This window comes from Mastigoproctus giganteus, chromosome 4, assembly GCF_048544385.1.
Source record: "Mastigoproctus giganteus isolate SK-2022 chromosome 4, ASM4854438v1, whole genome shotgun sequence".
Taxonomy (NCBI): domain Eukaryota; kingdom Metazoa; phylum Arthropoda; class Arachnida; order Uropygi; family Thelyphonidae; genus Mastigoproctus; species Mastigoproctus giganteus.
The window spans coordinates 223,712,427-223,725,990 of NC_143578.1; the positions used below are offsets into that span (position 1 = coordinate 223,712,427).

General features: G+C 34.9%; 1 protein-coding gene across 2 annotated transcripts in view; it reads left to right on the forward strand.

The window, feature by feature from the left end:
• LOC150087435 (tyrosine-protein kinase Fyn-like) overlaps positions 1 to 13,564 on the forward strand; it is a 168,024-nt gene that overhangs the window by 13,972 nt on the left and 140,488 nt on the right. Inside the window, exon 2 of one of the 2 annotated variants that reach the window (XM_090371186.1) lies at positions 12,839 to 12,989. The gene's annotated coding sequence lies outside the window, so the exon portion shown is untranslated. The remainder of the gene's footprint in view (positions 1 to 12,838; positions 12,990 to 13,564) is intronic. The other variant, XM_090371187.1, reaches the window with a different exon arrangement.

Sequence of the window (13,564 nt, forward strand, 5' to 3'; positions counted from 1 at the left end):
CAAGGGTTTACTTACTTCCCTCGCTGCCCCCTTCAATAGAACTGGATAGATTCCATCTACCCCAGGTGCCTTTTTTATGTTTAATTTCAACAAATCCTCTTCCACTTTGCTCTCCGTTATTACAAAATCGTTTAGCTCCTTGTTAGAGTTTAGTGAACTTCTGTCCTCCTCTTCCTTACAGAATTCCTCATGTAGATGCAAAATACTTATTGTTTGTCAGCTATCTGAGCAGTATCATGAACAGTCGAACCACCAACATCAAGTGGACCAATCTGATTCATCCCCTTCCTTCCTTCTAGAGTTTACATAAGTAAAGAAGTATTTGTTGTTTTTCTTTGCATCCTTTGCGAAGGATTTCTCACAATCAGCCTTTGCTTGCGTAAACTCCTTTGTGACTTGATTACAGACTATCTTATATCTGCCATAGCCTTCTGTGTCACCTGCTAATTTATATGCATCCCATGCATTTTTCTTCTCTGCCATGAGTCTCATAGTTCATCTGACATCCATTTAGGCCTAAATCTTGAACAGTATTTCTTAGTTGGTGTGAAAAGCCTAGTAGCTTCCAGGATTAATTCCCAAGATTAATTCTATCTTCAGTTGATCCCACTGTATAGAATTTAAAAACTGTCTGAGACCACTGTAGTCACCTTTATGAAAACAAAAACCCTTCCCTTTCCCTTGATGGTAGTTACATCTTTAATTAAATCCCATATCAAGTGGACTGTGATCACTGTCACCTAGTGGTTCCTTTATCAACAAATTCCTAATGCATGTGTCACGACTGCTGATAATAATTGTTAAAAGGATACCATGAAATGATTCTCCCCCCCTTTCCCTGAGAAGTTCATTGTAATAGAATTTTACTATATTAAACCTAAAAATTTTTACAGAAAAATAAATGTTATTAATGCATTTTTTTAGGCAGTGGTCAGTGTACCATTTTAGGTGCTCTGTCTTGAAATGATTATCAAGATTATTTCTCGTGGTTTGAGAAACTTATTGTAGCAATTTTAAACAAGTAAAGAAAAAAAGTAATTCAAAATAAAATTATATCACTGACAAAAGAAAAAGTGTCTGATATACATGTCTATCATGATATCTGCAAAATTAATAATCTAAAATGAATAATATTCTATTTAATATGTACTTTTATGTATTTATTTTACGCTACACTGCATCAAGATTTGAACTTTTTTTCCGAATAAAAGAAAAAATTGTATATATATATTACCCTCTGCATACATATTTTATTTAACTTTTATATTTTTTATTGTTTCAGTATTATTTGTTTCTTGCCTTATATTTTATATAATAATTATAATCTTGTTTTTGGTAATGTATATTAAATAAGCTAATTTGTATTAAGAAGGCTTTTTTTTTTAAATTCTGTCCTTTACCTTTCTTGATTTTGAATTAAAACGTTTTGTGAAAAGATAAATAAAGTGGATTACCATAGGAAGGAAAAGTGGATTTTATGTACTGAAATAGATAATCTTGCTCTATACACTATCTGCAAATAATGTGAATGAAAGACATTAGTTAAATGATCTGAGTCAAGCACATGGAAATTCCATGTGAGTAACAAAAAAATCAATAGTCAAAAGTAATATGAATAGAACACAGTTAGCATTAATAGAGGCATATGATGCAAGAAAACAAGCTTATATAGCATCAGCCAAAAAAAAAAAAAAAAAACCCATCCCATTTCACTCATCCATTCACTCCAAATGTTTGTCTAGTTTTGCCTTGAACTTATTTAAGTTGTTGACTTCCACTACCTCAGATAGAAATTTGTTCCAACTATCAACCATTCACTGGCTAAAGGCAAATTATCGCACATCTATTCTACAATTGTCTTTCCTCAGTTTGAATTTATGTCCCGTCAGGTGAGTAATCTGAGCAAGAGGTAGAATCCCATTAGTATATTGAGCTTGCTCAAACCGTTCAAGACCTTATACACCTCAATTAGATCAGTTAGTTGCCTAGTCTCCAGAAGTTGCAATTTGCACACTTCCTTGCCTTCCAAGCCTTCCTTGGTAACACCAACCCTTTGTTCCACTCACTCACCAATCTTGTTGCCCTTTGTACTCTTTCCGGCAGCTCTACATCTTTCCTAAAATGAGGCCTCCAGACCTGTATACAGTACTCAAAGTGTGACCTGGCCATTGCCTTATACAAGGGGACAATTACCTCCTTATCACTGCTAGCAAAATTCCTGTATATCATTGACAGAACAATATAAATTCCTGTATATCATTGACACAGTTTTTGGCAGAATACCAAGAGCTACTCTTGCAGCCTGTCTGCACTGCTCAGAAAAATTCATATCATCAAGTTCAGTAACATCAAGTTATATTTTAAGAAATAAGTATACTAAAATGTCAGTAAGGAAGAAAGATATAAAAGATATGATTCCTTACATAAATGACAGTCATAGAAATAAAGATATTTACTAATTAAACAGCAAAATAGGTAAGAATTAAGAGATTGCAGACTATGTATTATTAGTGGAAATTAGCCTTTCACCATTTGGCATTTACTATATTTGGCAGTGTGCTGATACAGGACTAAGAAAAAACAAAGTTACTGCAGTTTGGCGTTGGTCTGTCATACTACACATAATATAAGTAAAAGTGAAAACAGTCATGTGCTACACAGAATAATTAGAGTGAGATACTTTGTATCTATTGAATTAAAATATCATTATCATTTCACTAAATAAAAAGATATGTATACAACTGAAAACTTTCAGAAATTTATTATTCAAATTTATTGAATCAGTAAATAAGCCTCCGAAGGTTTCATATACTGTACTTTTATTGTATACATTTACCATGTATTTCCATACCAGCATGATTAGGCCATTTCTTGTTATGTTAAATCATTTCTACACCATCATGTAAATTTAGATACGAGAAAATGGTGATATTGATCTAATTATAACCAGTAATCTTCACTTAGGAGATTTATTTAAAGATAAAGCTATTTAGGTTAAAGCCGCATTTCCCAAACTGGGATCTGTGGACCCCTGTGGGTGCGTAGACCAGTTTCAGGGGGTTCCACGAAATGGACCCTCTGGAACTGGTCAAATTATTCGTTCTATGTATAGAAAATTGATGATAAATAAAGTTATTATTATATATTTATGTAAAAATAAGATGAAGTTGAGTTTTTTAAAAACTTAAAACTTTGAATTTTCTTTTCACACACACACACACACATGCACGAGAGAAATATATATATAAATGCATACATTAGTAGTCATTAAGGGCAAAGTGCTAACGTTACGTTACTGGTAATGCTAATTATGGTGAACAAAGGGCGAGCGGAACGGTGATCGCTATCAGGTGAACAATGTGACCAGTAACGTAACGTTAGCACTTTGCCCTTAATGACTACTAACGTATGTAGTCATTATGGTCGTTGGGTACTTCTGCATATAGCAGTGTCCCAGGTCCATAATCCATAATAATTATTATTCTTTTTATTAATAACATCTTAAACTGTTACTTCCTGTAATACATATATAAATGCATATATATATATTTGCACCTCCATCATCCCAATTTTCAATAGATTTATTACTTTTACCTCATATGTATATAGGGGTCTGCAAACTTTTTTTTTAATTTTTGAAGGTGTCTCAGTAGTTTCGGAACCACTGGGTTAAATGAATGGATTTTCCTGATGGTAACATGCGCAAATGTTAAATGGCAAGTGTTCAGGAAAGTAGTTGTAGAAACTAATAAGCTTTTTATATCAACAGTATTATTCAAGGATCAGACATAAATGGATGTCATAGGAGCTGTTGAAAGTGGTGGCAGAGGAGAAAAATAAATGGTATGATTATAAATTAATCAGGGGTCACAGAAACCTACAGTAAGTATAAACTAGTCTGCAATCAAGTTACTGCAGGGGTTAATCAAGCTGAGGCAGATTATGATGAGGTTTCCCTAAGGCTGCAAAGAAATCTTTGCTTATGTTAAAACCCGAAGAAAAAGAGACTAACTGTTTTAGTCCACTAGATATGGTTGTCCTAGCTTTTATGATCTTGTTCAGGTTGCCAGCTGCATCCTTATGCCTTATTTACTTTTAGCTTCAACAAATTCTCTTCCAGTTTCCTTTAAGTTATCATAAAAGCATTTAACTTCCAGTTAGAATTAGGTACACTTCTCATATCCTCCATTCCTAAAAACAGCTTCCTGAATGATGTGCTTAGGGATGCAGCTGAATGGAATCTATTCAGTTATATTAAAAGAATTAGCAAAGGAAATAAGAAAACTATTACCCATAATTACAAGAGTATCCTTGGATTGTAGGGTCAAAGACCAAAATGAATAATTATAGATCTGTGCCAGAGCGAGTAATGTGGGCAGTGGTTAAAAAAAGTAATCATTGCTGAATTCAATTTTGGATATACAATCTTGTACTTATCCTTTGCTGAGAATCCCAGTTACATTCACATCACAAAAAAGAAACAATCACCATTATGGTCTTTTGGCTCTCTCTATGTCATGAGTATGACAAATGCATAGGCTTTTTTCTTTTGTTCACCCATTTTGTTATCCATTTGAATAAGCAATGCAAATAACATGGTGCCTTATTATGATTACCTAGAGAACAACTGGAAATTTTCAAAATAAAGCATGGGCACCACATGTTATTTGCGTTGTTGGTTCGAATGGATTATGTGACTGATTGAACAAAAGAAGAAAAAAAAAGTCAATACCATACTCTTGAATGTGTTTCAGTAATTCACAAGATTTTAACTGAAACAGTTTACAATAAAATAATTAAATTATGAAATAACAAGGATATAGATATACTGGTGTTCAAAGAAAGTGCATCACCTAGGAATTTTGCATTTCTAACCCTTTTTCACGATGGTACATTACATTAATGACTAGCATCACAAATAGAAATATAAACAAAAGATATTTATTAATATCTTTTGTTTATATTTTATTAATATCTTTTGTTAAGACAAAGCTAGGTAATATTTGTTAGGTGCTCTCAAAATATTCCAAAATGAGCTTTTACAACCTTTATACAACAGTTTTGGTAAACACGACAATTATGGCTGAAATGTATCAGAAGCCCTCAATTTGCTTCAATTTATCATTTTAAATGGAAAACAAAATGAAACGTTCACCAGGTGCAAACTAATATTTAGTTGAACTGCCTCTGGCCCTGATGACAGCAGAACACCGTTGAGGCATTGACAAGATCAATTTCTGAAGATAATCAACTGATAGTTTGTGGTTCCAAATGGAAATTATGGCTTCCTGAAGTTCACGAAGGGTCTTTGGTTCCTTTCTGGCAACTGCAGATTCCACACGATGCCAACAGTTCTCTATAGGATTCAGGTCCGGGCTGTTTCCTGGCTAGCTAAGAGTTGTAATTTAACCGTTCTTCCAACCATTTTTTTCACCTGTAACAAATGTAAACACATTAATTTCGAACCTCTAATGCAGAAATGAAGCTAAAGTAACTACAGAAGTGCCTGCTTACACTTTTTGCCCGATGACAAGGAGCAGAATCGTCCTGAAAGGTGCAGTTACCTGGCAGGTTGAAATGGTCTCTAATGTTGGCAGAAATTTGCCTTCCAATATAGCCAGGTATCCATTGGCATTTACGGAACCTTTTATAAACTGCAGGTGACTTACTCTGCAATATGAAATGCACCCTCATATCATTTGGCTGGTAGAGAATTTCACCATAGACACCATACAGTCTGGATGGTATTCTTCACCACATCTACGCGAATCATTTGTCTCCCATCAGAGCCATGCAGGTTGAATTTCTTCTCATCCAAGAAAATAACTGACTTCCACTGCTCGGGGATCCATTTGATATGCTCCTTACACCAAATTAATCGGGCTGTTTTCATTTTTTGTGTGAGGAAGGGCTTCTTAGGACGACGGGCTACAAGTCCATTTTTGAAGAGGCGTCTTCTGACTATTACTGCACTTGCTACCAGTCCTCTATGTTCTTCCCATTCTCTTTTCAGCTCAGACAAAGAAGCTTTACAGTTTTTAAGACATAAGCACTTCAAAATGCTGTCCTGTTTTGATGTAGAGACTAGTTTGCATTCGATTCCTTTTTTCCTATCAGCAGAACCAGTATTTTTGAATTTGGAAAGAAATCTACTCACTGTCAACTGATTACAAGACACTGTAAGCAATATGATGGGAAGAACATCCTTCCTCACGTAAAGCAACAATAGCACTACTTCCTCGTGGCATCAACTGCAAGTAACTTCATTCTGACACAAGCGAGGAATGACTGCAACGCTTGCAGAGCGTGCATCTTATATAGCTGCAAGTAACAGCTGATGCAATATTATGTCATCACCTACACATGTCAATCTTATCTGATGCAATCTGTAAGAAATATTGCCATCTACTTATGTTATTCGGACGACAATCACAGTTTTAAGGGATGATGCACTTTCTTTGAACACCAGTGTATATTCAAACAGTTACATAAATACAAATGTATAAACAATATTAATAAGATACATGTTGTGAATACCTTCACAACCTTCTTTGGTACCAATGTGTAGTACTTTCAGTAGACTTCACCAACATCTTTGTATTTTTGATGGATTCATCATATTCCAGAAGAACATTTAATGAAGCCTACTTCATAAAATGTTTCAAAAGCTGAGCAGTAAACAAGAAACAAGGAGTTACCTTCCACAGCACCTACCATAGTCTGTTCCATACAGAAATCCTGAAGCAGATCACAGCAAAAAGAAGATTCCAGCTACCCTAAACAACTAAATCCATAGATTTACTCTCCTACCTTAACTTTATCGCCAGCACACCCTCTGATATATCCCGATATCCAAAAACTGCCGTAATAATAATATATGCCCCGTAATAAGCTCCCTTTAGCTATGCCAAAAATCAACTCTTAACTTATATATAATCACTTCGCCTAATTCACTCCAGAAATCACGTAAACAGGTATGCCCTTCAAAGCTAATTTAGAAGAGTAACTCTAGGGATTTGCAACTACAACTATATTAATTAATTAGTTATTGTAATTATTGTAAATATTGTAAATTGTATATTGTAAAATATTAGAGATAATACTCAACAGTGTTAAATGTTTCAAATTGCCCATAAAAAACCAGTCTATAACCTAAGTATTCAAAGTTAAAACCAAGCAACTGTAACTCCATTGCTAACTTCTGACTTAATTTAATTAATTGTTTAACATAATTAGATTATTAATAGAATTTTGTAAAACTGTAGAATTCACACTTCAAATTAATGTTCTAACCCCTTAGGCCCGAAGAGAGGAGAGAGAGTTCCCAAAACGTAGTGACAATTGTTTAAGTGTTTGGCATTGAGGTGTTTCAGTCATTCAAATTGTAGCATTTCAATAATAAATTACTTAAATCCACTATGTGAGGGTAGTAGATTTAAGTAATAATACTACACTAATAGTGTAGTCTCATTCAATTAATTAGTGCACAAATAAATGATAATTATAATTTATGTAGATTGAATTGAATAGCTATGTCAGTGGTATAATTAGTCTCATCATATTCATCTAATCAGTCTCTCATCACAAAAACCAGATGTGCTAGAAGAAAACCAAAAAAAAAACCAGATTTGAAATTGGCATCCAAAGATCCATCTATTCTTCAATTTTGTTTTATTTTTTTTTTTTTTTTCTGATGAAAAATATTTGTGACCTGTGTAATTTGTCCACTTCTTTAAATTTATTCATTTGGAGAGAGTTTAGTACAACAATCAGTTATTCCAATTATTCTCTGACAGAAGGCAAAGCAAATTTCACAACATTTATCCTGTAACCATTCCTTATTTTAAATTTAGATTTATGTCCCCTTTTGTATATCACTGGAGAAAGAGTAAATAGTTTATTTAACCATTTTAAAGTTTTAATGTGCTACATCTGGCCAATACTGCACTATGGTGTAGAAACCTGGACTCTAACATCAGCCACTACAAAAAAGCTCCAGGCCTTCGAAATGTGGCTCTACCGAAGAATGCTGAAAATCCCGTGGACAGCCAAGATAACCAACGTAAAGGTCCTGCAGGACATGCACACGGAACGGGACCTGCTCAAAACCATCATCAGCAGGAAATGCAAATACCTAGGTCACATCGCTAGGAACCAACAAAAATGTCACCTACTACCACTCATCCTGGAGGGAAAGATTGAAGGCAAGAAACGCCCAGGCAAACCAAAAATGGCATGGCTGGATAACATCAACACCTGGCTTCACATGACAACAGCACAAATTCTACACGCAGCGCTAGACAGAGAACACTATCAAAATGAAGTCGCAAACACCATTCGGCAGCATTAAAGAAGAAGAAAGTTTTAATTTGTGTAGTGGTTCTCCAAAGCATAGCAAAAATGTTGGTTGGTCACTTTAACAGGTGCTCAACTGTCTTTTTAATTTCTGAAAAATGTTTTGGGTTCTTTTTGAATTTTACTTAAACAATGCCTATATTTCATCTTTTCTAAACAGATTGTATTTAAGTTTTAATATAAAAATTAATTGTTAAACATGTTATGTGTTTTACACCTTTTATTTTAAAAAAAAAATATATATATATTTTAAATAAAAGGTGTAAAACATAACATGTATAACATAACATGTTTTTTTTTTTGTTAGCGCATCGGCTTCTATGGCCATAATGCACCTCCCAAAGTTTTTGCATTTTACTCTAATCCAAGCCCAAGGCGGGATTCGAACCTGTGACCTTTTGGTTGCCAGGCAAGCACTTTACACACACACACACACACACACACACACGGAAGTATATATTAATTCTGCCGAAACTTGCAAAAAAACACTTTAGATATAAATTGGAAACGGGATTCTCTTATTCTCTTACATTTTCCAGTTAAAAATACTGCTTTCAAACATGGCATATATTTCTTTATATGTATATAAATATTATTTTAAAAAAAAATATATATATATATATATATTATACATATTCAATACTATTAGTTACTTCCATTTTTCAGGTTTATTTCAAAGTTGGCTCGCTTCACATCACATGAAATAGAAACTATGTATCTTGTTTCTCGCAGTATTGGCTATCTTGAGGGAATTTATACAATATACAGTATATTGTATATTGGCCATCTTGAGGGAATATCAGGTTTTGTGTTCCTGTCTTTGCTACATGAAAACTAATAAATCTTTCATAAACAACTAGAGTAAGACTGTAGATGTTTATTGAATTGAAATAGTGGGAGAACAAGTAACCTGAAACTAGAAACAAACACTGCATGAACACTTATTTATTTATTTTTTTATGTGAACCCCAAATATGAGAGGTATTAGAACCTATAGTACTTAGTACTGTGCTTGGGTTGGAGGTTGAGAAGACGAAAGAAGATATTTGTTGACATTGGACTTGAACTTCTGTAGATTGTAATTTTCAGGAAATATGTATGAAGGAAGTTTGTTCCAGAAAACGGCAGTTGAATGAATAAATGAGGAAGATGAAAAGTTGGTCCTGTGGGTTTGAAGTTGGACAGTAAATGGATGTTGGTTGGTGGCAGCACGTGTTCGGACTGTTTTGAAAGAGAGAGAGAGAGAGAGAGAGAGAGAGAGAGAGAGAGAGAGCGGGAATTATAGAAGCCAATTCAGAAGAACAGTGCCCATGGAAGTATCTGTAGAAGAGGCATGCAGCAGAAACAGTACGTCTATGAGAAAGCGAGTGGAGCGACTCTGTTAGAGATGAATCATTAATTAACTTAACTGCCCTCTTCTGAATGGAATCAAGAAGCCTGAGAGAGGTTTTGGGGGCACCACCCCAGATGTGGGAACAATATTCCATGGCAGGGCGGATTTGCGATTTATATTTAATACCACATCTCTCTTCAAGCAAAAAAAAAAAAAAAAAAAGTCAAATAGTTTTAAAGACAGTGGCAAGTCACCTAACAGATATTTTCCCAGATATTGACTGGAATTTGGGGCTGGTCACTCACACACTAGCAAGGCTTTTGTGGATTTATTGGATGATTGTTTTCTACATCAGCATGTTCAGGAGGCAACTAGAGGGAGTAATACTCTTGATTTGATTATCAGTAGTGATTCTTCATGCATTAAAAATCTGCAGATAAATGAACCACTAGGTGGCAGTGATCACAGTGTGCTGAAGTGGGATTTACTCAAAGAGGTAACTAACATTAGGGGTAAAGGGAAGGGTTATTGCTTTTGTAAAGGCGACTACAATGGACTGAGACAGTATTTAAATTCTATACAGCGGGACCAACTGATGATGTTACCAACAGCAAATTCAAACTGGGAAGCATTCAAAGAACTTATCTTGAAATATTGTTCAAGGTTTAGGCCTAAATGGATGTCAGATATATGGCAGAGAAGAAAAATGCATGGGATACATACAAATTAACACGTGACACAGAAGCCTACGATAGATACAAGTTGATCTGTAACCAAGTTACAAAGGAGGTTAGGCAGGCGAAGCCAGATTACAAGAAATCTTTGGCAAGGGATGCAAAGAAAAACAGTAAAGAGTTCTTTACTTATGTAAACTCTAGAAGGAAGGCGATGAATCAGATTGGTCCACTTGATATCGATGGATCAACTGTTGATGATCCTGCTCAGGTAGCTAACAAACTAAATGAATATTTTGCATTAACATTCACACATGAGGAGTTATTCAGCGAGGGGTATGCCAGAGGTGTATTCAACTCTGGCAGTAAGCTAGAGAGAGAGAGAGTCTTGTAATAACTGAGAGAAAAGTGGAGGAGAAATTGTTGAAGATAAAGACAAGAAAGGCACCTGGGGTGGATGGGATCTATTCAGTTATATTAAAGGAGGCAGCAAAGGAAGTAAGCAAACCCTTAGCTATAATTAAGAGAGCTTCCTTGGACTCAGGGGAGGTACCCACAGACTGGAGATATGCAAATGTGACCCCAATTTACAAAGGAGGATCAAAGGCTGACACAAGTAATTATAGACCTGTGAGTTTAACTTCTGTTCCAGGAAAATTAATGGAGGCACTGGTTAAAGAAGCACTGCAGGATCATGTAGACAAGACTTTCTGTTATAGCTCGGACACAGCATGGTTTTGTTAAGGGGAAGCCTTGGCTGACCAATTTGATTGGATACTATGATCCAGTCACAAAAGAACTGGATGCAGGGAATAACTTTGATATTATATGCTTGGATGTTAGAAAGGCTTTTGATACTGTTGCACATGGAAGACTGCTGCACAAATTGGAGCAGTGTGGCATTAGAGGCAAATTGCTGCTATGGATAAAGGGGTGGTTGAGGGAAAGAGTGGTAATCAATGGACACTGCTCATCGTGGACTAATGTTATCAGTGGAGTCCCTCAGGGTTCAGTGTTGGGTCCATTATTGTTTTCTGTATTTATTAATGATATTGATGATGGTATATCAAGCTTAATGTCCAAGTTTGCAGACGATACAAAGGTTGGCAGGGTTGTCAAGGACACTACTGACACTATGCTGCTGCAACAGGATCTGGAAAGGTTGAGCAGATGGGCTGAGAGGTGGCAAATGAAGTTTAACATTGACAAATGTAAAGTACTACATATGGGAAACATCAACCCCAGAGCAACGTATCACTGGTACTACACTGACAGTAGTAGAGAATGAAAGGGACCTGTGGGTAATTGTGTAGGCAGATATGAAGTTCTCTGAGCAGTGCAGACGGGCTGCAAGAGTAGCTCATGGTGTATTGTCAATGATATATAGGAATTTTTCTAGCAGGGATAAGGAGATGATTATTCCCTTGTATAAGGCAATGGTCAGGCCACACCTAGAGTACTGTGTACAGGTCTGGAGGCCTCATTTCAAGAAGGATGTAGAGCTGGTGGAATGAGTACAGAGAAGGGCAACAAGATTAGTGAATGGAACAAAGGGGGTGCTCTTATGAAGAAAGGCTTAAGTTTTGCAAATTACAGTGTCTGGAGACTAGGCAGCAGCGAGGTGATCTGATAGAGGTGTATAAAGCCTTGAATGGTTTGAGCATGGTCAATGCTGATGGGATTCTTCCTCTTGCTCAGAATAATCACCCGAGAGGGCATAAATTCAAATTGAGGAAAGACAGATGTAGGATAGATGTGCGGAAATTTGCTTTTAGCCAGCGGGTGGTTGGTTGGTGGAACAGACTTCCATCCCTTGTCGTGGACGTTGATAGCCTAAATAAGATTAAGGCTCAGCTGGACAGGTATTTCGAACGAGCAGAGGGGTGAAGTGGAAATGTTTTTTTTTTTTTTTTTTTTTTTTTTTGGCTGATGCTGCATAAGCTTGCTTTCTTGCATCATATGCCTGTACTAATGCTGATGCTATACCATCTGAAAGAGTTTGAGGAATCAGTTAATTAGTGCTTCACGAATAAGTCATTTGAATATCTTGATGTGACTTGCAAAATTGCAGTGATTATAAAATGGATATAAATGAGAACTTGTAATCAGGTTTACATTTTTAACCACTGAAAATTAAATTGCACCTTTTTTTTTTTTTTTAAGAAATAAATTATATGAACAGTTTAAGCAAAAATATAGACTGAGCGTAAAATATTTCTTGTATTTTAATATCATAGATTCCAGCCCTCCTTGCATTATGCCAGGTGATCTGGAATCTATGATCTACTTGCATTATTATAATATAGGGTTTGACAGTTAAGTTTCAGGATCTGAGTCAATTACATGTATGAAAAAGCATGTTGGGCCAGTAGAAACTTGGTTAAATACTATTTTCTCCTTTTCTTCTCTTTCTCAACTACTGTAGAGAACATTTATTTTTAAAATGTGTGCATCATCTCTGTTAATTTATTTGCAGATCACTGAATTATCAGTTTTCAAACAACTATGTTCTGTGATAGCTTGAATGCTGTAGAAGTCAAATGGCATTTAATATTTTGCCATTTTGCTGTAGCAGAAAATGTAGCATTGAGACTCCACTTTGATGGTATTTAAAATAATACATTTTTGTAAGTATATATACTTCTTTCTTATTTTTCTTTTTTTTTTTTAAATTTAGCTCAATTTTTATCAGTTAGATAATGCAGAGCATAACCGTGCATTTTCCATGAGCACATCAAAACTGGGGTACAAAAAAAAAAAATTAGTGAGTGAGTGCAACATACATTTTGCAGGATTCATTATTTATTTATTCATTGTTAATTTATAATATTACAGTAGAACCCAGATAAGAAGTTTTCCAAGGGCCTGGAGGTTTAGAACTTCTTATGATGGAAAACTTCTTAGAAGGGAAAATGACCTAAGGGTATGAAATATTGACTACACAAATAAAAATGAAAAGATAGACATACATATTGAATGATCATGTGAATTGTAGGAAAACTATCAAGAATAAAAATTGTCATTTAATGTAAAACAATATTTATTAATCAAGATTTAATAAGATTTTAAAATAATAACAAGGATGCAATGAGAAAAAAGATAAAAATCAATTACAATAATTATGAGTAGTAAAAAAAAAAAAAAAAAAAACTAAAAATTTTTATAATTTTTTTCAAGTAACTATCCAGAGAAGACTCTGATC